Source organism: Marmota flaviventris, chromosome 1 (assembly GCF_047511675.1).
Source record: "Marmota flaviventris isolate mMarFla1 chromosome 1, mMarFla1.hap1, whole genome shotgun sequence".
NCBI classification, from domain to species: domain Eukaryota; kingdom Metazoa; phylum Chordata; class Mammalia; order Rodentia; family Sciuridae; genus Marmota; species Marmota flaviventris.
Genome location: NC_092498.1, coordinates 45,213,507 through 45,239,107, shown reverse-complemented (window position 1 = coordinate 45,239,107; position 25,601 = coordinate 45,213,507). Strand labels below are relative to the sequence as shown.

The 25,601-nt window shown below is 37.4% G+C and overlaps 1 protein-coding gene across 1 annotated transcript in view; it reads left to right on the top strand.

Annotated features, from left to right (window-relative positions):
• Positions 1 to 25,601, top strand: part of Cttnbp2 (cortactin binding protein 2) — a 144,101-nt gene that overhangs the window by 12,221 nt on the left and 106,279 nt on the right. The window lies entirely within an intron of this gene.

The window sequence follows — 25,601 nt, the reverse complement described above, 5'->3', positions numbered from 1 at the left end:
GAATTGAACCCAGTGCCTCGCACATGCTGGGCAAGTACTCTACCACTGAGCTACAACCCTAGCCCCAGGAACATACATATTCTTGAATGAACTTTTGGGAGAATTGCTGAGGCAGTACATCACTGAGATGTGTGAATTTCAGCTCAAGGACAGGATAAGGGCACAGTCACCAGCTAAGGCAAATAGCATAGCCTCTTAAGACCAAACAGAAGTGAAGAGTTCCACTTCCACCTTAGGGATTTTTCTAATCCTTTCTGTTTACATGTTAAAGGGGTCAGCGTTGCACACAAAACGTTTGAAAATTTAGTGAAGTCTGTTTTTTTATGTTGCCTTAGAAACCATATCTATTTCTATTTTTAATTTTTTTGCATTATTATTTAATTTCTTTGCATTATCAAATGTAGGAGTAGAGATAAAGGCTTGATAGTGACTTCCAAAGATAACATTTTTCATAGAATCAAGGAATGTCAGAATTACAAGAAGCCTCACTTGATATCATAGACTAGAGGTTTGCATCCCTATCAGATCTTGTGTCTCATTTTTTATAAAATATTATTTACTATGCTTCCCTGAAATTTATGGATAATTGTATGTGTAAGTGAATTATACTAAAAATTAAACCAATACGTGACACAATATACTATGATATAAAGAAAATAGGAAATTAATTATAATTGGATGTATTTCCAACATATACACTAAAGTATAACTATACTGGAAGGCATGAAAAAGTAGATGGCCTTTTGATCTATGTATACACTAGTTGTAAAAGAATTCTGATCCTAGTGTGCCATAACATTGACTCAGATGCAGTGAGGTGACTTTTTAAATCAGAGAATGACGTTAGGTAAAGTTTAGCAAAAGTGTACATTTATATAGGAGTTGAAACCCTGGAAGATTCAGTTTGTTAAAACAACTTGTTAAGGTACATGGAATTACTCTCCTGGCTTGAATGTGTGTACTGAAGGTTCTAATAAAAGGAATGTGTGGAGGAACATTTCAAAGTTTGGGGGGACCTAGGACAGTTTCTGGATCAGTGCCCAACCCTTCTCCCTACCCCATAAGGGCCAATTACTGTGAAAACTAAACATGTTCTTGCTTGTATCCATGGCACCTTGGAGGGCACTTGTAGAGCACTGGCTAAGACCAGACTCCTTTGTTTATAGATTAAAACCAACCAAACAAAAAGGAAGCCCAAAGAGATGTTGATCTGTCTAAGATCACAATGTGCTGTGCATGGGAATCTTCTAGGTTCATTTTCACACAACCTCCCTTGGGGAACTCAGTGTATATGGAGATTTTCAAAAACTTTCTTTTTCTTTAATTATGATGATATGTTTACATATTTATGACCCTGTTTTTAAGAATAGGTAATAATGTCATCTTCATATACCAGTGGTAGCCAGCATAGACCCTCTGTGGTGATTTACTGATTGACTCTTTATTCCCTGGAGCATTCACAGTAACTACTGAAATATTTACTTAGATCCAAATGTGTCATTTAGTTGCCTTTCCCTCCCACATTTCTTTTTTATTTAATACAATATTTTAATTGAAGGGGAAATTGTATTTTAAAAAGGTAATATTAATTACTTTAATTGAATTGCAAAACTCTGAACTGAAGTCCACTTTAATCTCATAGAAAACATTTTGTCAATGATTGCCTCTCATTCACATGAGATAGCAGTACATCTTTGAATAAGTATATATGTTCAAATGAAGCCCAGAAGGAAATATTTTGGAGTTTTATTAGAGGATGTGTTAAAAGAGAAGCAGCAATAGCAAGATATCCACAGAGTCTTTTGAGTTAAATTTAATTGAATATTCAAAATTTGAGTGCACAATTTTATCCAGAAATTAGCAATTCAAGGATAATTGTTCAGATTGCTGTCTTTTGGCCTGCATTTCTTCCCCCCCCCCTACTACAAGTATTTTTGTTAGTTTCTTAGTCAAAGGGAAACAAAGACAAGATGATGAAAATGATATAATTATAAAACTTTAAAATGACAAAATTATGTGTTTTAGCCTGCATGTAGAGGGCTCAGCCTGCTATTATTAGCATGAGTTTGCATGAATATTTTTTCATTGAAATAGTGACTGTCTTCAGTGGTTACCTTCGGATTTCCTCCATACTTTTTATTTTCTTTTAGGTTAAATAAATGAGAAATGACTGTATTAAAGATATGGCAGTTCTTCCTCCTAACCTTCATTGATAGACTCACTGTATCGTCCAGACTTCCAATTATTGTTTGCATTGAATTTTTTTTTTAATTAGCCAGCTCAACAGTTCTTCATATAAAATGAATTTATAGCTCTGATAACACTGGGGACTATCAGATCATAGAATTGCCTTGTACAAGCAACCGTAGCAAAGAAACCCAATACACCATAGAAATTGATTTCTCTCTCTCTCTCTCTCTCTCTCTCTCTCTCTCTCTCTCTCTCTCTCTCACTCTCTCTCATGACATTCTGGAGTGAGTGATCCCAACTGGAGGGGCAGCTCTATGTTGAGTGGTCATTCAGCAGCCCAGGTTATTTCTCTTAACTCTCCTTAGGGAGTTATCCTCATCTGTGTGGTTGAAACTGGATCAAAGCCAGCTCCACATCCCAGTGTGTGGTTAGAAGAGAGGAAGTGGAAGGCAAGTAACTTCCCTTGAGCACAAGCTTTCTTCTATATAGGGCACTGAGGAGCATTAGAGAGAAATTGTGGACACATCTAGTTGCATAGAAGACTGGAAAATGGCACTGGCTTGCCACTCTGTGGAAGAAGAGGGGATTTTAGAGAACCTTAACAACCTATGAAAGACCAAGAAAGAGGGCTCTTATCCTGGTATAATCATACAAAGCATCCTAGATAGGATAACATAGGATACATATCCTTCTCTCTCACTTTCCCTCCATAAGTATTTGTTCAGGACGAAGCACATGTAAGTGGAGGTATATTATGCCAAAAATTGTGTCTCTTTAGAAAGTTGTATCCTGACTTAGTATGTTTTAAAAATAATCTGAATAATGTCATTTTGATCCTACTGTTAACTTAGTATGTTCAGAGTTTGCCTGGAATTATCTTTTCAGAAATTTTGAATTCAAAATTCAATGTTAAAGCTTTTAAATGATTTTTCTTTAAATTAAAATAGGTTCCTCAACTTCATTCCTGTTGATATATGAGACTGGATATTTTTTATGGTGGAGGGAGCTGTCCTGTATGTCACAGATATTCAGAAGCATCCTACCATGGCCTCTTCACTCATGACAACCAAAAAAGGTCTCCTCATTAGGGAAAAATGTTGCCCCAACATGTTGCCCTACTTGGGAAACACTGCTTTAAAGCAACACTGGTCAAAGAAATGCTGCTTTTAAAAATGGTTGCTAGAATGAATGTAAGAACTCAAAGTTGATTCAAGTATGTCACATTATGATACAGTGATTTTCTTGTGAAACTTTGACTCTTTAAGACTAAAAGTTAACCTGAAAATGTGCCTTTAGCAAATTCCATGATCCTTTTGAAACATGCCACATATTTTACTATTTAAAATTACACTCTAGTTTTTTTTTTATGCAGAACTTATTTTTTTTCCTTTTCTTTCTTTTTTTTTTTTCCATACAGTATTGAGGATTGAACCCTAAACCTCATGCATGCCATGCAAGTGCTCTATCACTGAGCAACAGTCCCAGCCCCTAAATATCTTATTTTTCAAATTGAAAAGTCTTTTATGGTTCATGGCTCAGTGCTGGAATCTTGACATAAAACAGAGGCAGTCTATTTTTGCAGGGCTGGGGATTGAACCGAGAACTTCGTGGGTGCTAGGCAAGTGCTCTACCACTGAGCTACATCTCCAGCCCCAAAGGGATATCTCTTTAAGTAGAAGAATGCTTTCACTTTAATTTTCAAAATAGCTACTGGATTGTGTGTTTCTCATATGTCACGTCTGCTAAATATTGATAAAAGAATGTCAGTCTCGCTTTTTATTCATTTCAACTAAGTAAAACATGCAGCCTTTTGTATTTCAAAATTCTCCTAGGAATGCAGACAGTTGATTGACCAAGACATACGCCTTTTTTATGCTGTTCATTTTAATGAATGAATGAATGAATTTGCTGAGCTGAGCTCATGAAAACGTAAATTAATTTGTTTCTTTCTCTGCCTATTGAGATAACACTTTTGCCTGTCTAGGGAAAGGAAGAAATGTGTTGACCAGATTTTGTGTTGTTTCTGCAGGCAAATCAGTTTTCATAATGTCCAAATAGCTCATGGTTTTAAAAATATATTTCTTTTTTGTCCAGTAAGACAAACACAAGAACTATCAATTTTGATTTTTTTAAGAAATTGTAGTTTCTCTGAACAGTTATCATTAGTGGAAAAAATAGATGACAATCAGGTAAAACAATCCTATTTTTATATACTGGAATGAGGATGATGTTGCAACAGATCAAAGTGTTTGTTATAATTTCTGGTCCATTTAATGAGCAATGGAAGTCAGCGAATGATGCTTCCTTGCTGATTATTATCAATACATTATTGATATATCTGTATCTATTGAATATAGACATTTATGATATCATCATATATTCATGATGTCGTGAATATATAAGAAAAGCAAAGATGAGGCCGTCCCATCTCTGTGATGTACCACTTGATCCACATTGGTTGCAGGATAAAGCCAGGACTACAAATTGGGTGAAACCAGGAATATATTTTAAACACTTTGAAGATTATTACAGTTTAGGGGACTATCCAATGATCAGTTCAGAATTACTCCCATGTGACCTGAAAATACAAGGTGTTCCCTTAAGACATTCTGTTACAATTTAGCCACCTGGTCTTAACATTCAGAGTCTGAAGTACAAGCCTTGAGTTTTTGTGGAAATTTCCCTTATTACATTTATGATTAGTTATGTATCTTAATTGTAAGAGGAAATAAGGGTATAAAGCAGAACTCTTAAAATTCTACTTTTCTTATCTATGGCATTTAAACAAATTTAAGATTTATATTTCTAACTTTCCAATTTTCTGAGTGAAATGTAAATAGTTTTTGAATAAATGAAAAAAGACAGAAAAAGTTATATCCCATGTCTCAAGTGGTACTTGAACTGAGTGGAAAAGTCTGTGCATTTGGTCAACAGATATTTATTGTCTTTGTTATGCTCTAGGCATGTTCTGGGCATCAAGGGTACAGTGGAGAACAAGAAGCATTATTTCTTTCCCATGGATCTTAGACTCCAGTGGGAGAGATGGGTGTTAAAGTGATCAAAGAAAATCTTTAGACAAATTGTATTTACACAGTTTGTTTGAACAAAGAATTGGGCAGTGTACAGAATCAGAAAAGGTTTAGAGAACTCTGCTGGGCAGTGTGAGCAATGATTGTAGACAGAAAAAGGATTGGTTGCAGTTAGGCAATTGCCTTGTTTGGATGTGTCTGATCAGTTGGAAGTCTGTGATTGGATAAAACTCAGCTCCTTGTGATTGGCTGATACTGAACTGCTTTTTAATTTTTTTTTTAACTTCTAAATTAGGTTTATATTTGTATACATATGGAGTTATGTGGTTGTTCGTTATATAGAAACCCAAAGTGTGGAAACAGCCTCAAGCCAATGGACTTCCTGCTTATTTGATTTAAAAACAATAAACAAATTTATCTAAGTACAAATTATAATTATGGAAGAAAAAGAAGGAATGCTGTGAGAGATAAGGAAAGGAGTGATATTTTAGAATGATCAGGGAAGGCTTACCTGAGGAGGAGACACCTCCTGAGACTTGGCAATGGAGAGAGATCATGAATTTAGGTGGAGAGTGGTTCAGGCAAATGGGGGCAGCATGGGAAAGAATGGCACAAGATCAGGTGAGGAGCGGGGGCCATACAGTGAAGGCCACAGTAAGGCTACATTTGACCCAATATCAGGTGGGGAGCCATTGGAGTGTTTCCACTTGAGAAAGACTTCAGTTTGATTTACATTTTCTAAAAAAAAAAAAAAAAAAAACCTTTTTTTGCACAATTTTATTGCATTTTTTTTTGCCTCAAAATTTATTAAATGTAAATATTTAAAATACATCGCCAGTATGGGGATAAAAGATATGCAGACCTCCCTAGCTGCTAAGCTGACACAGGACTGCTGAGTGGGAACAGAACACCATCAGGCCATCTGAGTTTTTAGTTGTTTCCCTCTCCCCAGGTGTGGAAAACTGGCTTCCTATCACTTTTGTTCCTTGCCAATGGACAGTGTTTTTCTCTGAATTGTTATGAGTTAGCTGATTATGATTTTTAGTTAAGATTGGTTTAAATTAATATTGATGAAGTTCTCCACTTGACATTTTTTTTTGAAAAGGCAAAATTGTATCTTCAGTTTTGTTTTCTCCAATCCACTTCACCTCAATTCAGATACTTATTTAAAAATTTTTTCTGTTCAGATTTTTATATGAAATAAATTTTATTTTTAAAAGCCCTCTTCTTTCAGAATTGAAGACAAATGTATAGTTCCAATGGTGTACTTAACTGCAAAATCAAATTCCTTCTTATTTCTTTCATCTGGATTTGGGTAAAATAGCAGAAGTTAGCTTCACATAGTGCTGAAAGGGAGTTGGCAAGAAAATATAGGATCTTTCAACAGTGTCTGAATTTTTTTCTGCTCTAATACATCCATGTTGGCCTGTTTTGAATGGGCCATTGCAGTTTTTATGGTCACCTAATGACTCCATACAAAATTGAGATGCTAGAGGGGACAACCTCTTTAACAGCCCTGAATCCCTCTCATGAAATTCTCTTATGGGAAATATAATGGAGTTCTCATTCAGTGTCTATATCAAATTATAATTGCATCTCTTTTTTTAAATTTTTTATTGTTGGTTGTTCAAAACATTACAAATTTCTTGACATATCATATTCCACACTTTGATTCAAGTGGGTTATGAACTCCCACCTTCACCCCATACACAGATTGCAGAATCACATCAGTTACACATCCATTGATTTACATATTGCCATACTAGTGTCTGTTGTGCTCCGCTGCCTTTCCCATCCTCCACCCTCCCCCCTCCCCGCCTCTCTCTCTACCCCCTCCACTGTATAACCCTGAGGGTCTCCTTCCATTTCCATGCAATTTCCCTTCTCACTCCCTTTCCCTCCCACCTCTCATCCCTGTTAAATGTTAATCTTCTTCTCCTGCTCTTCGTCCCTACTCTGATCTTAGTTACTCTCCTTATATCAAAGAAGACATTTGGCATTTGTTTTTTAGGGATTGGCTAACTTCACTTAGCATAATCTGCTCTAATGCCATCCATTTCCCTGCTGTTACAATGAACAATGACTTTAGCAAAGTTGTGTGATACTAGATCAACGTACAAAACTCAACTGTAATTCTATATACTAGGAACAGACCATTGAAAAATAAAATTAAAGGCAATGCATTTATAATAGCATCTAAAATATGAAATATTTAGGGACAAATCTAAGAACTTTAGAACATTGATGAGAGAATTAAAGGAAACCTAAGTGAATGGAGGTAATGTGTCCATGGGTTGGAAGCCTCCATACTGTTAAAACATCACTTCTCTCCTAATTGATGTGTGGACTCAACCCAATCACAGTCCCATCCCCTCTTCGTACAAATTGACAAACTGATTCCCAAATTCACATGAATTTATGAGGGACCTAGAATGTGAAAACACTTTTAAAAAAGAATAAAGTCTCAGGACTAGGACCACTTGATTGCAAGACTTACGCAAAATTAGAGTAATGAAGCAGTTTGGTGTTGGACAAAGGTAGACTTATACATTAACAAAAAAGAATAGACTACAGAAATAAACTCACGTATATATCAACTGATTTTCAGCCAAAGTGCAAAGGCAATCAATGCAAAAATGAAAATCTTCAACAAATTATGTTGGAACAATTGAATTTTCATATGTACAAATGAACTTTGATCTACACTGTGCATTATGTTCAGAAATTAATTCAAAATGGATCATAGATCTAACTATGAATCTTAAAACTGTAAAACTTATAAAGGTAAATATAGAAGGCAGATTTTGTGACCCTAGAATAATCAAAGATTTCTTAGCTACAGCACCAAAAGTATGATCCATAAAATAAAACATTAATAAATTAGACAATAAATATAAAAATCATGTTTTCAAAAGAATCTTAAGAGAATGAAAAGAAAGCCACAGACTGAAATAAAGTATTTGCAAATCATGTATCTGATAAAATACTGATATCCACAATAGTGTTAGCATATACTTCTGGTAAGAATGTAAGATGGTGCAACCACTTTGGAAAGCAGTCTGAGAGTCTTTTAAAATCAACGAACATCTACCATAAAGAAATGAACTATGTAGGTTGTAGCTCAGTGGCAAAGCACTTGCCTAGCACTTGTAAGGCACTGGGTTCATCCTCAGCAGCACCACATGAAAATAATAAATAATTAAAATAAAAAATTAAAGAATTTAAAAAACATGAAGGTATATCTGTACAAAGACTTGAACAACTCCAATGTTTACAGTTCATATTTGCTATAACTAAAAACTGGAAATAGCACAAATATTTATCAACAGTTTAATGGATAAACAAATTGCTATATATTGCTGAGAACGAATTATTAAATACTGGAATAACATGGATGAATTTCAAAATAATTCTGAGTGAAAGAAGCAAGGCAAAAAAAAGATTAATGTACTATGTAATTCCAAGTACATAAAGTTCTAGAAAATTAAACTATTAAATTAAACTAAATTAATATGCAGTGAGAGAAAGCAGATCAACAGTTGCCTGCAGGTAGGTGAAGTTGGCAAAGAGATTGGAAGGAGAAATTTCAAAGAGTCATGTGTAAACTTTTCAAGGTAATAAATACATTCATGACTTGATTAATCACAAGTATATACATTTCTTAAAACTTATTAGATCATGCATTTTAAATATGTATAATTTGTTGTATATTAGATATATTTCAATAAAGCTACTAAAATGTTTAAAAAAATTATAATTGCATCTCATATGGGCATTAAAATATTGTGGATAATAAACTCTTAGGAAGCTCTTAACTTACCACAGAGTACATCAGCCTAATTTTGTATATTTGAGTGGTAATTTTTATCCATGGTAAAGGTTGAGACTTGCCAAGTCACGGGGAATAAACCTCCCATATGCTGACATCTGGGCATCCCAGCCATTCTGTCCTCAAGGGGGCCTTTAAGTCTCTAGGCAGATGGGATGGGTAGGTACTTTAATATCACACCTCCCAGCCTCACATGCAGATGCATTTGTATTATGAGGCGTGGACAATGTAATATGCCACATGGCACTGCTCATAGTCTCTGTGAACCTTGAAAGTTATAGGACAGATCCTGTTCACTTGCTTCCTGTCTTCTGGAGTGGGTGTTAATGCTTCTTCCTCAGGGTGGAACTCATACTTCCTAAGTCATAGACTGCCAGTGCGACACAGGAACCAAAGCTAATCTACTCTGTTAATTTATCTTCACAGCAAGCCTGTGGCAAGCTGGGAAGCAAGTAGTCATGAAGTCAGAGGGGCATTCTGGATGGTCAGACCACATGCCAAAAGAGTTAGGAGCAGCATCATTTCTGTGGGCTTGAGTTACCACTGTCTGTGGTCCTGGTGGTCAGTTGTGAGAGCATCTTAGAAAAAGAGAAGTGACTTCTATCACATGTTGCCAGCCAACATTTTTAAAAGCAAAGCTTTCAAGTAGGAACTTCAGAAACTTACAAAGTATATTGGAAATAGTATTATAAGCTCACAATCCTGGGCTCTCCACAGGGTTCCTGCTCTGCCTGAAGGTTGAAGTTTGAGCAAGGCATGGAGATGGAAAAGGAATTAACATTGTTTGGGTTTTGATATGTGCCAGGTACTAGATATGCATTGTCTCTTATTATCGCTATGAAATCCTGTGAGGTCCACAATAGTACTCTCACTCTAGGAATGGAGACAATGAGGTACAGAGAATTTAAACCAGTTTCTGTCTGACTCCTAACCTCTGTTCTCCTCATTCTTTTTCTGCAAAGGCAGTGTTAATGAAACTAAGCATTTTCTTAGAGCAGGGGTCATCATCCATGGATTCTTTATTTTACTCTAAATGCTGCAAAATCCCAGACCATTTTCCACACACCTGTAATAAATTGTAAATATCAAAAGCTACCCAGAAATCAAAGCAACAAAAAAATTGTCAATATTCTGTGTTTAAACATTCATTCACTGCTCCCTTTCAGTTGATTGCAGGTAATTAAAAGCAGAAGTAAATCATTCAAGACTTAAGATCTTACCCAATGACAATTATGATAATGTAGAAAAGCATCATTGATTATTAATGTTTTCTTTTTCTCATTAATTATCATACCAAAAGTTTGTACTTTTCTGTAATTAGAATGTGATTTTGTCATCTGATGAGAGAGAACATCTTTCATGCATGTGTGAATGCTGTAGGACCCAAGTTTGCAATAAGGAAATGCAGGTTTCCACATTGACAAAGACACAGTTGCTAAGCACCAGTTCTTTCCCATCCATTACTAAATCCCTTCTCCTGTAGATGTATTTCACTCACTTTTTTTTTTCCTTTAGACTTTGATCAAATTGTTTTTATTTCCTATCCGGAAAAAGAAAAGAACCAGCAGGTAGTAAATTGAGTCATTAAATAGGAATTCAGATTGTTTTCCATGAAAGACTCTTACTGACTTTCTTAAAGATATATAATTCTTTGATTTTTCCAATCAGTTGAAGTTATAGTGAGGGCAGATTATGTAAGCCAGGGTTGTGATACAGGCTCTGTGGATGCAAAGCTGAACATTTTAAGTAATTAGTATGTTCAAATGCAGATGTATCACTGGCCTTGTTAGGAAGTTCAGTTTCCTTTCCCAGAAACCAGTTTTAGATTATTTTAAACATATTTCTAAATAATCCCTGGAAGTTAACATAGTTGAGGATGATTTCCTGTTATGGAGTCTTCTTCCTGGACTGGCTGGGAATAAATTTTCCTAGGCACTGTCAAAAGTGCATTGGGCTTCCCACTGGAGTCTTGGTCAAACAGTGGAACTTCACTGGTATAATGGAGAAGCCAACTTTCGTCATTTCTTCTTGTCTATATCAGAGGGTTTCATGTGGTTTTGTGTCCAAAGGGAAGGTAATTAGATGTGTTGGGGAATAAGGTGGAAGGAACAGTAGGACAATTAGTGGAAGAGCTTTAGAAACCCTTAATGAGTATTGTTAATATGTTAAACTCTCAATGTGTTTAAATTCAAACAGTTGACAATTGTGATTCATTGTAGGCTGTGGGGTAAGAAAAGAATATGATAAAAATAGTGTTTAAAGGAGATTATGTTAGCCACTTTGGGAAATAGATTGACAGAAAAAGGGAGAAGAGGGATCTGAGTCAGTAATTACCATAGACACTGTTAAAGTGTGTTTTTGTAAAGCTTTGAATTCTGGATGTTGGTTCTAAATACAGGTGATATCTTGTGTGGGGGGCAGGGGTACTAGCAGGATGTGAAGAGACAGGACTGTGAATAAAAATAACTCCTCTAGCATAAGTGTGTGTTATTTTCTAACTGGTGACAGCAAATATTTATTCCTAAAGCAATTTCATCATTAGGGTAGAAACTTTGTTTTTCTTAGGACTTTATGTTTTTGCGTATTTATACCCAAGTAATTCAGGCACCTGCTCCAGTTCTCCCCAAAGCCTTTTTAGTGCTAGTCATTCAACATTCATCCAACAAATATTTATTGAGGGTATACTGCCATGCCAGGTGTTGTACTGGGCACTAGGAAGAGTGTAAGCTAGAGAGTCCTGGTACTCATGGGACTTGGTTTAATAAAGGACCCGAACCATTATTACGGGTTCTACTTCTACCAAGTGCAATAATGGAAAAGTACCCAGGCACTAAGATTATATACCATAATCAATAGGGTATTTTTCTAAGATCTTTTATAAAAATAGGTGAGAGTAAAAATACTAAAAACTAAGCAAAATAGGAAGATTTTAAATAAATTTAATAAAAAGAAAAACATGTTTCTTTGGTTTGATCTCCATTGGCTTATGTTTCCCTAGATTTTGTACAACTTCTGGAAGCTGTTTCTTTTTGCGTAGCCACAATGCCCTGTTTCCTTTTGCTCTCTCCTCTGCAGATGATGGCCTTTGGACTCCTTGCTTTCCAAAGTGGATATTAGTTTCCCCTATTTATCATTCATTGGGGGTACTTCAGAATACAGAGCAGTATTGCTGTTTTTACCCTGGTGACTTACAGAGGTGTTTTTCTGTTTGCTATTTTTTTTTTTTTTTTTTTTTGGTACTGGGGATTGAATCCAGGGGCACTTAACTATTGAGTCACATTTGTAGTTCTCTTGGAGTTCAGATAACTACAGGCTTCGGCTTCCTTGTCATACAGCCTGGGATACAATAGTGAGCACCCTAAGAGACAAGAAGGAGAATCTGCCTGGTCCTTATTAAAGCCTAGATGCAGTCACTTTTCTTTATATTTTATTGTCCAAGTAGTCTCAGATTCAAGATAGAGACAGAGACCTGACCAGATGTTTTAATACCTTTAGGGCACTGCTACTATTATTTGCTGAGCCCTTACTACCAAACATGGTATTTAGTATTTGATGTCAGTTATCTCATATAATCCTCACAAGTGTCCTTGGAAGGAGATACTATTGTTATCTCACTTTAAGGCTCATAGTTAAGAACTGTGTTCTGTAGCACATAGCTGATAAGTATCTAGCACAACTTGGGCCCAGGGTTTTTAATTCCAAGTGTGTCTTCTTAAACACTTTCTTATGTAATATATGGAAGAAAGCTAGCTAATAGTGACTGGATTACAAGACAAAGCAGGCTTGTGTGTTGCAATAAAGCACATATGAAAGAATTCTGATGAAGGTAAATTATGGATGGCTTCTGGGAAAAGGTGGCATTCCAGGAGTCTTAAAGAAGGGGCACATTAGTGAACAGAGCAATGAGAGGTATACTTGAATTGAAGATAGCATGAGCTCAAGATTTGAGTGTTCTCTGAGTACAAAGATAACTGATACTGGGGCACAGGTGCTTAGACTGATGGAGTGGGACATAGAATGGGCTCTATCAAGGAGGTTTTCAGTGCCAACCTGAAGCATGTATATGCTTAGTATGATAGTATGAGTTGTTGAAAATTATTAAGGAAATAGGAACTTCGTTGGTTCTGCAAGTGTGGTTCCAAACCAGCAGCAACACCTCACAACTTGTTAGAAATGCAGATTATTGGAACATAGCACCCCAGACTCTGAGGATGGTGCAGAGCATTCTGTTTTCACAAGCCCTCCAGGTGACTCATGCAAGCCCAAGTTTGAGAACCACTCATCTGAGGGCCTGTCACTCATTGTAAATCAGGCACATTTTGTATAACCTTTGTCATGGTGCTGATTAGGTGTTAGGATTGAAAGGCTTTCTGCTCTGTAAGCAGCAGGGCAAGCAATTTGGTGACTAAAGCTGATCCCATCTCTAAAGAGTTACATCTGTAACTGGTCCACATAAGATTTGAAGTGGAATTAAAATAACAAAAATGGAAGAATATGAAAAAAAGGGACTAGAACAACGGCTGACAAATCTTTCAGTCATAAGATCTTTTTTCTTTTAATGAACTCTTACTTGAGGTCCAGAACGAAAACCAGAACTTGAACTGCTGAGTTGAAGCAAAAGTTTGGGATTTAATGCTTCCTGGTAGGGAAAATAAAATGGGAACAGGCCAAGTCACATGATTTGTGTTATATCTGAGTCTGGTGGAAACATTGCAATTATTGCCTCAGGAAAAGCAAACTCCTCTGGGGACAGGTCTAAAATTTCTTCTGTGCCTCTTCAATTTGGAGGTGTTAGTAAACTGGTCACCATTGTTTTTAGCAAAACCCACATAAAAATGTGATAGCTGGGTGTAAATGAGTGCTTTTGCATACTTATTCATAGACGAAATGAAAGGGAGGTTAAGTGAAGGTAAGGGGTGGGCTATGAACTGGCACTTCCCTAGCTCCTCTAAGTCAACAGAGGGGCTGTGTGCCCTTCCAACCATTTGCCAGGATAGTCTGATACCATTTGTTAAATGGTTCCTCATTTAACCATTTTTGGTTCCTCATTTTCATTCTGAGCAAATATATCATTTCTATTCAAATGTGGTTAGGCAAAGCAGTATTTATGAAAAAAAATTTGAATGTTGAGCAAAACCATGAACAGAGTTATATCAATGTTCCTAAAAGAAAATGAGAGTTGATGTCAACTAATTGGGGCTTATAATAGTTTTTCCCAGAATGTATGGTGACTTCCAGTAATGTAAATATTTTTATATTATGAATTTATGAATATGCTTTAAGTACTATTGGTTGTCATTAGATGAGCGCTTCCTATACGCTGAAATAATTTTGTCGAGTGTTACCTCTAATCAAACTTACTGGAATTTCATCAGTTTTTACATGCTTGCTTTTTGGACTTGCCAACACCAGTTCATGGTTCTACTTTTTATTGCTTTGAAAATTTCTGCTGCATTTTTTTTTTCTAGCACTCCTCAAATGACTTAGAATGTTATAAGCACTTTGGTAACCCTGTGATCTAAAATTTTGTTATTCAGCTCTTTCTTCCTACCAGAGAACTGTCTGTGGTCTTTTGTTGGGCCTGGTTGCTGTGTTTCTCTGGTGTCTCTAGAGTCTCAAATTGTCTCTAAGTCAATTTGTTTTTAAATCATAACTAACCAAGTGTAACTTTTGGTAAACTTTCACTAACATTTTTGCTTCATACCAAGTTAAGCTATCCTTTTAAAAAGAGAGACTTATGAGAGGATATTAAATTACACAAATATTTACTTTAAAAAATCACAGTATTCAGGAAGCTGGCTTTTAAATTGTGATACTTTAGCTGAGGGATGAAGATTACCAGATAGCAATAATGGAAAGTTTTTTAACATTTGCATTAGCAAAAATATTTATGGTAACTAAACCATATCAGCCTTGTAAATTGCAACAGTGGCTCCAATGGATGTTCAAAATGTTTCTTCATTAATTTTCTTTTTAATTGGATTGATAATATTGTGTGAGATTTTATGTAGTCCATATCTCATTTTCTTTCCTTTTTTTTTGTACGTGATCTCAGGGAGCAAGATGGGATTAGGCTTTCTCTGTGATCCCATTTTCCTAATAACTGAATTTTAATTCTTCATCTACCAGAAAGTTATACTTCCTTTTCTTCATGGAAGCATGTATCCTTTGCTTGTTAAATTTCTGACTTAAAATTTTCAAGCTGGTATGGTGGTACAAACCTGTGATCCCAGCTACAAGGGAGACTGAAACATGAAGATTGCAAGTTTTAGGCTGACTTGGACAACTTATTGAGACCCTGTCTCAAAAAATAAAAAGATGTAGGAGTATGGCTCAGTGGTAAAGAGTCCTTGGGTTCAATCTCTTACACTGGGGGAAGGGACAGAAAAAAATAAACTCCAGTAATCTCACCACCATAACATAGTTGAATCAGATTACACAACACAGGTTTAGATTGTTCACATTTTAATCAAGCATTTTAAATATTTTCAGTCTTCCTTACATTCATAAATCATACAGTTTATTTCATATGATTGAAGAATCAGAACCTTATTTATCCTCTGTATTCTCTTATTGGCTGTTTTTCTGTTGGCTATGAGCTGAAATGATATTTAAAATATTTAACAACAAAAACCATGCAGGTACCAGTGAATCAGGAAGGATACCTAACTAATCACAACAGATTCTGTCCATTACACCATCTAGATACATGCTGGTGAACAACAAGCCTTCAACATTCTACCTTGGAAAGTCCTTCATAGGTGAACACAACCCAGTTGAATACGTTTTTGCTTGTAAAAATGTTATCTTAATGAACATTGATAGAGCCTGTTTTGATTTTAGACTACCTGAAACATGTAATTTAGATGAGTACAATTGTAAAGGACATAATTTGCAAAGAATTTTAACTGCTATTCTATTTAAAATATTGTTTTCTCTAATTATCAAAGTAATAAATTATCTCTGTAGACTATCTTCTACAGCACAAAAAAGGGAACTTACCCATCACTCAGAAGTAACCATATTCCTCTGCACTAATGAACACATCTCTCTCAAAAGAAAAAAAAAAAAAAAAGTGGGAGGACTATGGTCTATATAGTAGTCTATGCAACCTGCTTGCTTTCTCAATATATTGTAAACATGTCCCTAGATATTCTTGAGCATTAAGGTTCTTTAATTACTGAGTATCAGTTACTTAATAAAACCTCAATTGTCCTGACATTTCCTTACTCATTTAGATTGCTGCAATTCCTCTTTTGCTTATGTCCCCAATTCTCTTGGCCTCTCTAGACAAAATCCTGGTGCTTGTTAAATTAAACTTTCTGCCTACCTCATGTTCACACAATACAGCTGTGCAAGGTTGCAGAGGCACCACCCTACCTTGCTGACTGGTCTCACTTTAAACTCATGACCATACCCTCTTCATGGCCTTTTGTGCTGCTTGGGAATTGGATGACATTTCTTGGTGCTTTTACTTGCCTCTTAGATTCTTGTACACTTTCTTCTCTCTCCTGAGACCTTACATGCCACTTCCCTTTGCTTCACTCTCAGCTGCTTTCAGTTTCTCTGAGCAGAAATAAAGGATCCACCCTTTCCCATGGTCACAGCAACCAACTCCCTGTCACCCCTACTCACAAACTCTTCCTCCTCACACTCCGGGCAGACCACCCATGTTCATGACTCAGGTGCAGCCAGCCATCATGTGCTTGGTTCTGTGTCCTCTCTCAGGAGCAGGGATACCTCTGTTTTGTATTATCAATTTTTTTCCTCAGATCTACCCTGCATACCCTCTAGCCATTATGGTATTTTGTTGTGCCCTTTTACAGTAAAATACCTTGCAATTGTTGCTACTAACTGACCACAATTTCTTTTCTTCCATTCTGCATTGAGTCTATTCTAGTCAGGTTTCTGCGAACACTGTTCTAACTGAAAGTCAATTCATTTTTTGTAGTTGTGGGGACCAACTGTGGAGTAAGACTTGGTTCCTCTGTTTTTTTCCCATTCCCCTGTCCCACCCCTAAATTGTGCTTCTCATATTCTCCCCTGATACAGCCCTAGTGTCCCTTTGCTGCTTTGAGAAATGATCACAGATTTTCTGTTTGAAAGCTACAAAAATTATCTCCTGAAGCTCAGAAGTCTAAAATGAGGTGTCAGGGTTACATTTCTTCTGGTTCTATAGAAGAATCCACTTCCTTGTTTTAGGTGGAGGCTGCCTGCATTCCTTGACCAGTAGTCCCTCCTTTCATCTTCAAAGTCAGCAGGGTAGTGTGTTCCAAACTCTGTTTCTCTCTGACCTCAGCTTCCATGTCACATCTCTTTCCTCTGACTTGAAAGCTTCCTCTTACAAGAACCCTTGGAATTAGATCTATCCCATCCAGAATAATCTGAGATAATCTTCCCATCTCAAGATCCTTAACTTGACTATATGTGCACAGCCCTTCTGCCTTGTTTGGTTAATCTGCTTGGTTTCCGGGTTTTTGTTGTTGTTTGTTTTTGGTTCTAAGGATGGAACACAGGGACTCCCTTATGCTAAGCAAGTGCTCTACCTCTGAGCTATACCCCCAGCCCTTTCCATTTTATCTTGAGACAGTGTATTGCCTTGGCTAAAGTGCCCAAACTGGCATCAAACTTGCAATCCTTCTTCCTTAGTTTTCAGAGTAACTGGGATTACAGGTGTGCACCATCACATCCACAAGGTAACATATTCACAGATTCCAGGGATTAGGATGTTGACATCTTGGGGATCATCTTCCTTCTTACCCCAACTCCTCCATCCATCTTGTTTTAATAGCCTTCTAATGGGTCTGCTGGCTGTGCAATTACCCCATTATAGTCTATTTCCATAGTAACCACAGTGATTCTGGTAAAACAGGTCATATCTTGTCACCCTACAGCTCACAGCTGCCTTGGGTGGTCATTTTTCTCAGAGTAAAAGGCAAAGGCCTCCCAATGGCCTTGAAGTTGCATGATCTATACTCCTGATGTTGTTGGAACACCCACTATTACCTTCCCCTTATTCTCTGAAGCCCTGTTGACCTTTGCCCTGCCTAGACTGGGGTTTTATGTGTGTTTTCTGTGACTGGAGAACTTCTATCTGGGGCCCTGGACCTGGAACTGCTTCCCCATCTGTTTAGCTGTCTGCTGAGATTTCCACTTAGGGAGATGTTTGCTGACCCTCTGATTTAAAATCACTGTTTCTGTCCACACCACATGCACTCCTCAGCCTCCTTTATGGCTTCAGGTTGAGCTCCATTGCACACATCACCATCTGATGTATTTTCACTTAGTGTTTGTTTTCATTTTTCCATTAGAGTGTAAGCTCTATGAGGGATTTTGTTTTGTTCACTACTCTATTGTACTGGGTTCTTATTGAATAAATGGAGTTAGAATGATTCCACATTGCCCTGTTAAATATAGGTGAATCTTTATGTCAAGAGCACTAGACTGGTAGTATCATATAAACTTATAATTTTTACCTTTTCCTCATTACACAGAAATATTCTTTTTTCCTCCTAATTTTAGGTGAATACATTTTTCCTACATCTATTTTCTTTGTCTGTAGATGGTAGAACTCCTGGCCAGGACACTTAGTACTGTTGTGTGCTTGAATATATATTTCTGTGAAGCCAGGAATACTTTACTTTGTTATCACCCACTTCTCCTTCACCCCCTTATCCTCTTCCTCCTCTCTCTTCCTTCTTTCCTCTTCCCTTCTCTCTCACTTCTCCTTTCTCCCACTTCTTCCCATAGTATATAGACCGTAGTTAGTGGTTAATGTGGTACCAGGAAGCCTAGAAGAGCTTCTGAGAAACTGTGGTCCTACCCAGGTGACTCCTTCCCCTGAGGTCTCCTGCTTGCTATCACCAGGGCCAGGGCAGCTGCTCTTTATTTTGTCTCTCAGTTCCAGTACCCCTGTAGTTGCATCATACTGATTGGTACCCAATGTGGATTCTAATGCCAACTACTTCGGATTGTCCCTATTCTGTAGCCTCCCCTTCCTCCTCTTCTTCCTCCTCCTCCTCCTTGACTTTCTCTTCTTTTAATACCTCGTCATGTTTCAGCCACCATGAACAGAAAAGTGGTCATATTCATCAAACCTTTTCTTTTTCCTGAATTCTCATGAATATAATTCCTGGTGGGGAGTAGGGGTTCAATCTGAAAACCATAACTTTATATCAAGCCCAATTTTATCTGTAGATAGGTATGGGGCAAAGGTTTTTGGGGTCCTGAGGCGCCACATTGACATTTGATGTTTGGAGGGTGCTTTTCTCTCATGATATTTCTGGAATAAATATAGATAGAGGACTCTTCATTCTCTGTAGCAAACCTGATTCAAGGTTGAAATGTTCCAGAAAGAATAATGAAAGAAAGAAAGGAGATGGAAGGGAAATAAAGACAATAAGGAGCAGAGTTTAGACCAGCAACTCTAAAGGTATGGCTCAGGGTCCCCAGGACCCTTCTAAGTAGTTCATGAAGTCAAAATATTTTTTTAAATAATAGTAGATTTTTCTGTTTTCACTCTCATTTTCTCCTGAGGATGCATTGGAGCTTTCCAATGGTGACAAAGGTGTATGATTTCACAACACATAGTATAAGAAAAAGCAGACAAGAGAATATTGCTATCTTTTATGAAGCCAGAAGCTAAAGAAATATGCAGGAGTACACAACAATGACTTTCTTCTCAATGAACTTTTTTAGGTTTGGATAATATAGCAATTTTTAAAATAATACATTGTTTATGTTAACATGTAATCAATTTATTATTGTTTTAAAATAAATTAGTGAGTTAAATTTTTTTTCAATTTTAATTTTTAAAAAGGTAATTAGAAATAGCTGTAACTCTTGGAAAGAAAAGTTCTTTATGCCTTTAATAACTTTTATGAATGTAAAGGGTCCTGAAATTAAAAAGTTGGAGAAGCACTTGTCTGGAAATTTTGACTTTTGAAATACACATTGCTCACATTCAGCTGTGTCCCAGTCTCAAAGCAGGGGTGTGTGATTCCCTCATTGAGGACATGGGTAGTGTTTCTTGATTACTTGGGGTTTGTCCTTAGCATTCAGATTTCTACTAGAGGACATAACTGGTAATAAAAACCTGCAGGAGAGTCCCAGACTCTATTAAAGAGATAAGAACCATCCTCTTTAGCCCCAATCAGTGAACTACATGAGCTGCTAGTGTGCCCTTCTGTGTAGTCATAGTATACAGTTATGGGGAAGGTATTGGAGAGACAGGGAAAGGGCTTTTGTTAAATCGTGTCATGAGCCTGTTCCTGACTTGATGCTGGGGATGCTGACAGGATCAGAACTATTCTTTGACTCTTTTTGACCAAAGATTGTTTGTGGCTAAAGGTTCTACTCTTCCACAAAAGATATATAAATTTTTCCCCTTATAGGTTGTTTCTGGAACTAGAAAGTTTTCAAAAGCCTATAGGTTCAGTAATGCTGGATGCTTAGTTATGGTTTTGCTTTTGCAGCCTTCAAAAGCCATTAAAATATGCCCTAAATATTTATGGATTGTCTGAGGGGGAGGGGGAGTGTATATGTATGCATGTGGTAATGTTTGTATGTGTATACACTCATGAGAACATATGCATGTGCACCTCCTGTAAATAAGAGTTGGAAGAATTAAGTCATAGCTTTACAAATTTATGTTAATCAGATTTGATTATTTGGCAGTTTACTATTAATATTGTTATTAGAGAAGGAAATCTGACAGACAAAACTGTTGTAAAAATCATTTTAGGGAGATTGTATAGAAGTAAACATATTTGACTCTGTGGCACCCAGTTGCACTGTAGATGGCAAAGCTGAGGCATAGGGAGATAAGCAGTGTGATCAGAGTCTCACAGCGGGTTAAGACCAGAGCAGGAAGTAGAACTATATAGTAATGAATTTTAAAAGTGTGTGTGTGACTCTAAAGGGAAGAATTGCCTGTGGTCTTTCTAAGTTACCTTCCCAAACAGGTGCCAGATAGGCACACTAGACTCTTCAATGGTCGTAATATTAATATCAGCGCCTTTGCTCATGTTTTGTGCTGGCATTTGTTACTAATAGGCCCACTGTCCTGTTTGGGAAGCTGCAGCTCAGCAGCTTAACTCTCTGCTGGTCCTGGTGGCAGAATTCTGATCTTTAGGCTCAAAGTCTAGAGGTTTGTTTGTTTGTTTATCTCTCACATTACCCTGATGGTTGCTGACATCAGTGATGGGCTCTGCTGCTTTGGGGGAGAGCTTTGTAAAAGCCCTATTATTATGCAGTGCTGCCAAGCATCTTGTTAGATAATGCCGATGTGGACTCTACCTCCCTGAGGCTAATGTTTCAGATGCCATGGCTGCTTATCAAACTGTACCAAAATCTTGTGGTTTAAAGCAATGATGTATTAATTTTCAGATCTCTGTGGGTTGGCTCAGTTAGTGTGTGGGATAGGGAGTAGGAGATGAGGCTGAGAAGGCAGATGGAGGCCAGATGATGAGGGAGATTGTCTGGGGGCCGCAAGGTGGATGTCACTTTTCAGAGGCATCTAGCTCATACTTTTTAAATAGGTCCTTGATATTTCTTTCATTGAGGGAACTGGTTAGGACAAACGACAGGAAGAGTATAAGAGCAAAAAAGGAGCCAGGATGTACTGAGAGAGGGGGAAGGGAAATCAGAAAAATTTGGAAAAGATGCTGCCAGTAAGAGTTGGTGAGAAGAGCAATTGTAGTTTATTATTAGGCTGGCAGATATTATCAAGTGAACATTTGGTTGTTGTTGGTGGTAATGTTGTTATAATAGGGTGGAATTCAGTGCCTTATTTTTAGGGAATTTTTTTTTTGATTGTGACAGAAACCAAATAACTCCCAAGTAACATATTGGCTCATGTAACTGACATTTTTTAGGACTAAATCTAACTTTTAGGTATGGCCAGACCCAGAGATTATATGTCAATTAGAATTCAATCTTACTGTCTCCGTTTCTCAACCCACGATTTCTTCCAGTTAACTCTACCGAGGCAAAAAAACAAACAACAACAAAAACACCTGACCTTGTGAGGTCATTTTGCACAAGAGTGCATATTTATTAACCCTCTCAGTCCATATTCTTAAAGATCACTGTCAATCACCTTTATGAAGAGAACCTGGTGTGGGGGGAGAGCATGAAATAATACAAAGTTAACAGCAGTTCTTAGTTTGCTAATAAAAGAGCATGACTTATGCTTGATCTTGAAGGCAGCATGAAAATGTGGAGAATTAGCCTTGTTAGCCAAGCCTCTTCTAACCCACACCTAGCTGTCTGGGCACTTTTTAGGTTGTGTATCAATTATCCTGTCTTCTTGAGAATGACAGAATACATTGTAACATGATCTGCACTGATCATTGATTATCTCTCTATGCCTTACAGCAATCCTGTAATTTAGGCATTATTATCTGTGTTTGGCACATAAGAAACTAAGGTTTGGAGTGGTTAGCCATTTAGCACAGAGCACAGCCAGGAAATTTTAGAGCCACAATTCAAATCCAGCCAATTGGAACCCAGAGCCCCCATCCTGGACTGAGTTATGTGGCTGTGCATCCCTATGATATCCAGTGTCTTTCCAGATGTTCAGTTACACCCCTCACCTTTTATTTATTTTGTTTGTTTATTTATTTATTTACTTATTAAATACACGGCAACAGTGGAATACATTGCAATCCTTATTAGCTTTAAGCAAGATGAACATATGAATTTCTGTGCATACCTTTTATGTGGACAAGATGATGATGATAACTCACCATGCTGTCTTTAGAGTGCAGAGAGAGGATCATTCCTACAAACACTTAAATGCACTTTTGCACTGTCCCAGGCAGGAGGCTAGGTATTCAGAGTATCCATTCACATGTGGCAGCTGGCCTGCTCAGGCTTAGAGTTCCACTTGAGGATGGAGCAGTATAAGCTATTTTCCCTCTTATTGATGGGACGTCACTTGCTATCTCAAAGAACTGAATAGTCTGGGAGGGGCAGTCTCTTCCTCATCAGTGAGGCCTCATATGGAAAAACACAAAGAATACAGAAATAAGAAAATATAGTTGATACAAAGCTCAGGAGGTGAAGAGGAGGTAAGTGGTAGTACGTAAGAAATGAGAGTAGAGAATAATATACATCATACAATTCACATCATAGAAGGCCTTGAAAAATGCTTGGGCTTGATTATCAAGTCTTGAAGAGTTCTCAACAAAGTGAGAAATGCAGTCTCAGATCTGCACGGTGGCGCAAGCTCTCTTATCCACAAGAAAGGAAAGTTGGTTGCAGGGACATCAGATCTGGAGATGTGGAGACCAAACAGGACTATTGTGAAAGATGAAAAGGACTAGAGTAACTCTTTGGTCACTGAGATAGAGAGGAAGGGAGATATACAACCAATATTTAAGATGCAGTAATTATATACCTTGATTGATTAGCCCTGGATTAGAGAGGAGGGCTTTTGGAAGCTGACATCTCAGTGACACTCTGGTTTCCATATGAAAACCATAACAAGGTCTGCAATGGATTGTATAGGAAAGTTGATGGAGAGTAGAAGATAAACTAGGGGGAATGAAGAGTAGTTATGATTAAACGCATGCACACAAGAATTTGGGGGGGGGGGTATCCTCCAGTGCAGGCTGTTGGAGACGATAATATTAAGGTATTGAGGGCTCTGGTTCTTTTCCTTATCTACATGATTTGGGCCTTCTGGATAATGACATTCTTCTCAGTGAATAGGAAAACTTAAGTCTTAGATAAACTATTTCTATGTTTCACCTAAGTGTTGTTATAATCGCTAATACATATTTCATCCACAGGAAGAATTATGAGCTTTCTTACTCCTTTCATGTACCTAAAAAAAAGTATATGTAGAAAAACAATGTTTTTATCCAATGAGATCTTTTGACCAGTAGGCTGTTCATCCCCAAAGGGTAGTTCAAATATAAATTCCTGCTATGACCTTGTGAAAGAAAAACAATCATTACTTTTTCATTGAATTCAGACAGAGAGGTGTTTATCTTCTGGGAGGAGCAGGCAGCTTCTGGGAACAAGTAGAAGGGGAAGAAGGGAGCTCACTCCACAGAGGAGGCATTCATAAGGAAGGGAGAGCAGTCAGACACTGCAGCAAAGCCATCAGCTGTTCAGTGACTCTGATGCAGTCCTGGGTACCTTCTCCCTCCAGATAAGGTATCTGCTGTGAGAACAGTGACCTCTTAGGGACCTTATTTGGCTTTCTAATTCTTCACTTGCACTTCTAAATGATTAGAGACTTTAACATTCAGAGTGAGGGGAGGTGCATTGTAATGTTCCAATGTGTCTCTCCTTGTTCACTCAGACATGGGCTAACAAGTTTATTGATTCTGGGATAGATTCTTAATGTATCATAGTGCTGATAAATTTCTTAACCTTAGAAGATCTCTTGTGATTGGCTCACCAGACTGATAGCAAAACCACTGTAACACAGATCAGCTTAATGGGTGCATTTATTCGATTATTATCCTCCTTGACTTAAAGAGAAATTGATTACCTGTTGTGTATTCTATAGAAGTGCTTGTGCCTGGTTAAAAATCCTGTGGTCATTAGGGTTATTTTAACATTTAAAAAAGAGAAATAAATTAAGACTATTGCTAATACCAAATCAGTTTCGAATAATTGTCTTAGAAATGAGCTATTAAGATTTTTCCTTAGCTGGGCGCAGTGGTGCATGCCTGTAATTCCAGCGGCTCAGGATGCTGAGGCAAGAAGATTGTTAGTTCAAAGCTGGCCTCAGCAAAAGCAAGGTGCTAAGCAACTCAGACCCTGTTTCTAAATAAAATACAAAATAGGGCTGGAGATGTGGCTCAGTGGTCAAGTGCCCCTGAGTTCAGTCCCCAGTACCAAAAAAGAAAAAAGATTTTTCCTTGCATGAATTGATTTTTTTGGTCATTTTTTCCTGGATTATTCTATTGCTACTGTAAAAATTATTTCTATGGGTGCCAGGTTTAATTCTCAAGTACATGTTATCCATTACTTCTCAAACATAGCTGCAAATATCCATGTGCCTGGCACCAATATTTAAAAATAGTCTACACAGGCAAAACAGCCTGTGCATTCACTGGCAAGCATGGTATTATTTTAGAGGGATCTTCTAAATGCATGGCTGTACTGAGTCAGCTCAGTTATCAGAATGCCTCATATGTGTTCTGACAGGTCCTCTTGCAAATTCTGATGTGCCTTTGGATCAATCAGTTTGAGCATGGTGCTCTTGTGACCTTGGATGTGATTCCTGTTTGGTGCATTCACTGTAGCACAGAGTAGCTGAAATTACAGCCATATAATTTCCCACTGACTAGTCAGATGAAGAGGCAGTGACTACCAGGAAGAAGATGAGAGCTTGTAGCGATGCTTCCTTTCCTAGTCCTGTGGTGTCCTGGGAAGATCATCTTCTTTATGCAAAGAAAAGACCACAGAGCCTTCAATCTGAGCTGGTATTGCTGTCTACTCTGGCCGAGAGATGGTGACCTTAGACTGAGTCCTACTTAAACTAACTTCCATGTGACTGACGAGTTTTAAGAACTGACATGTTTTAGGCAGAC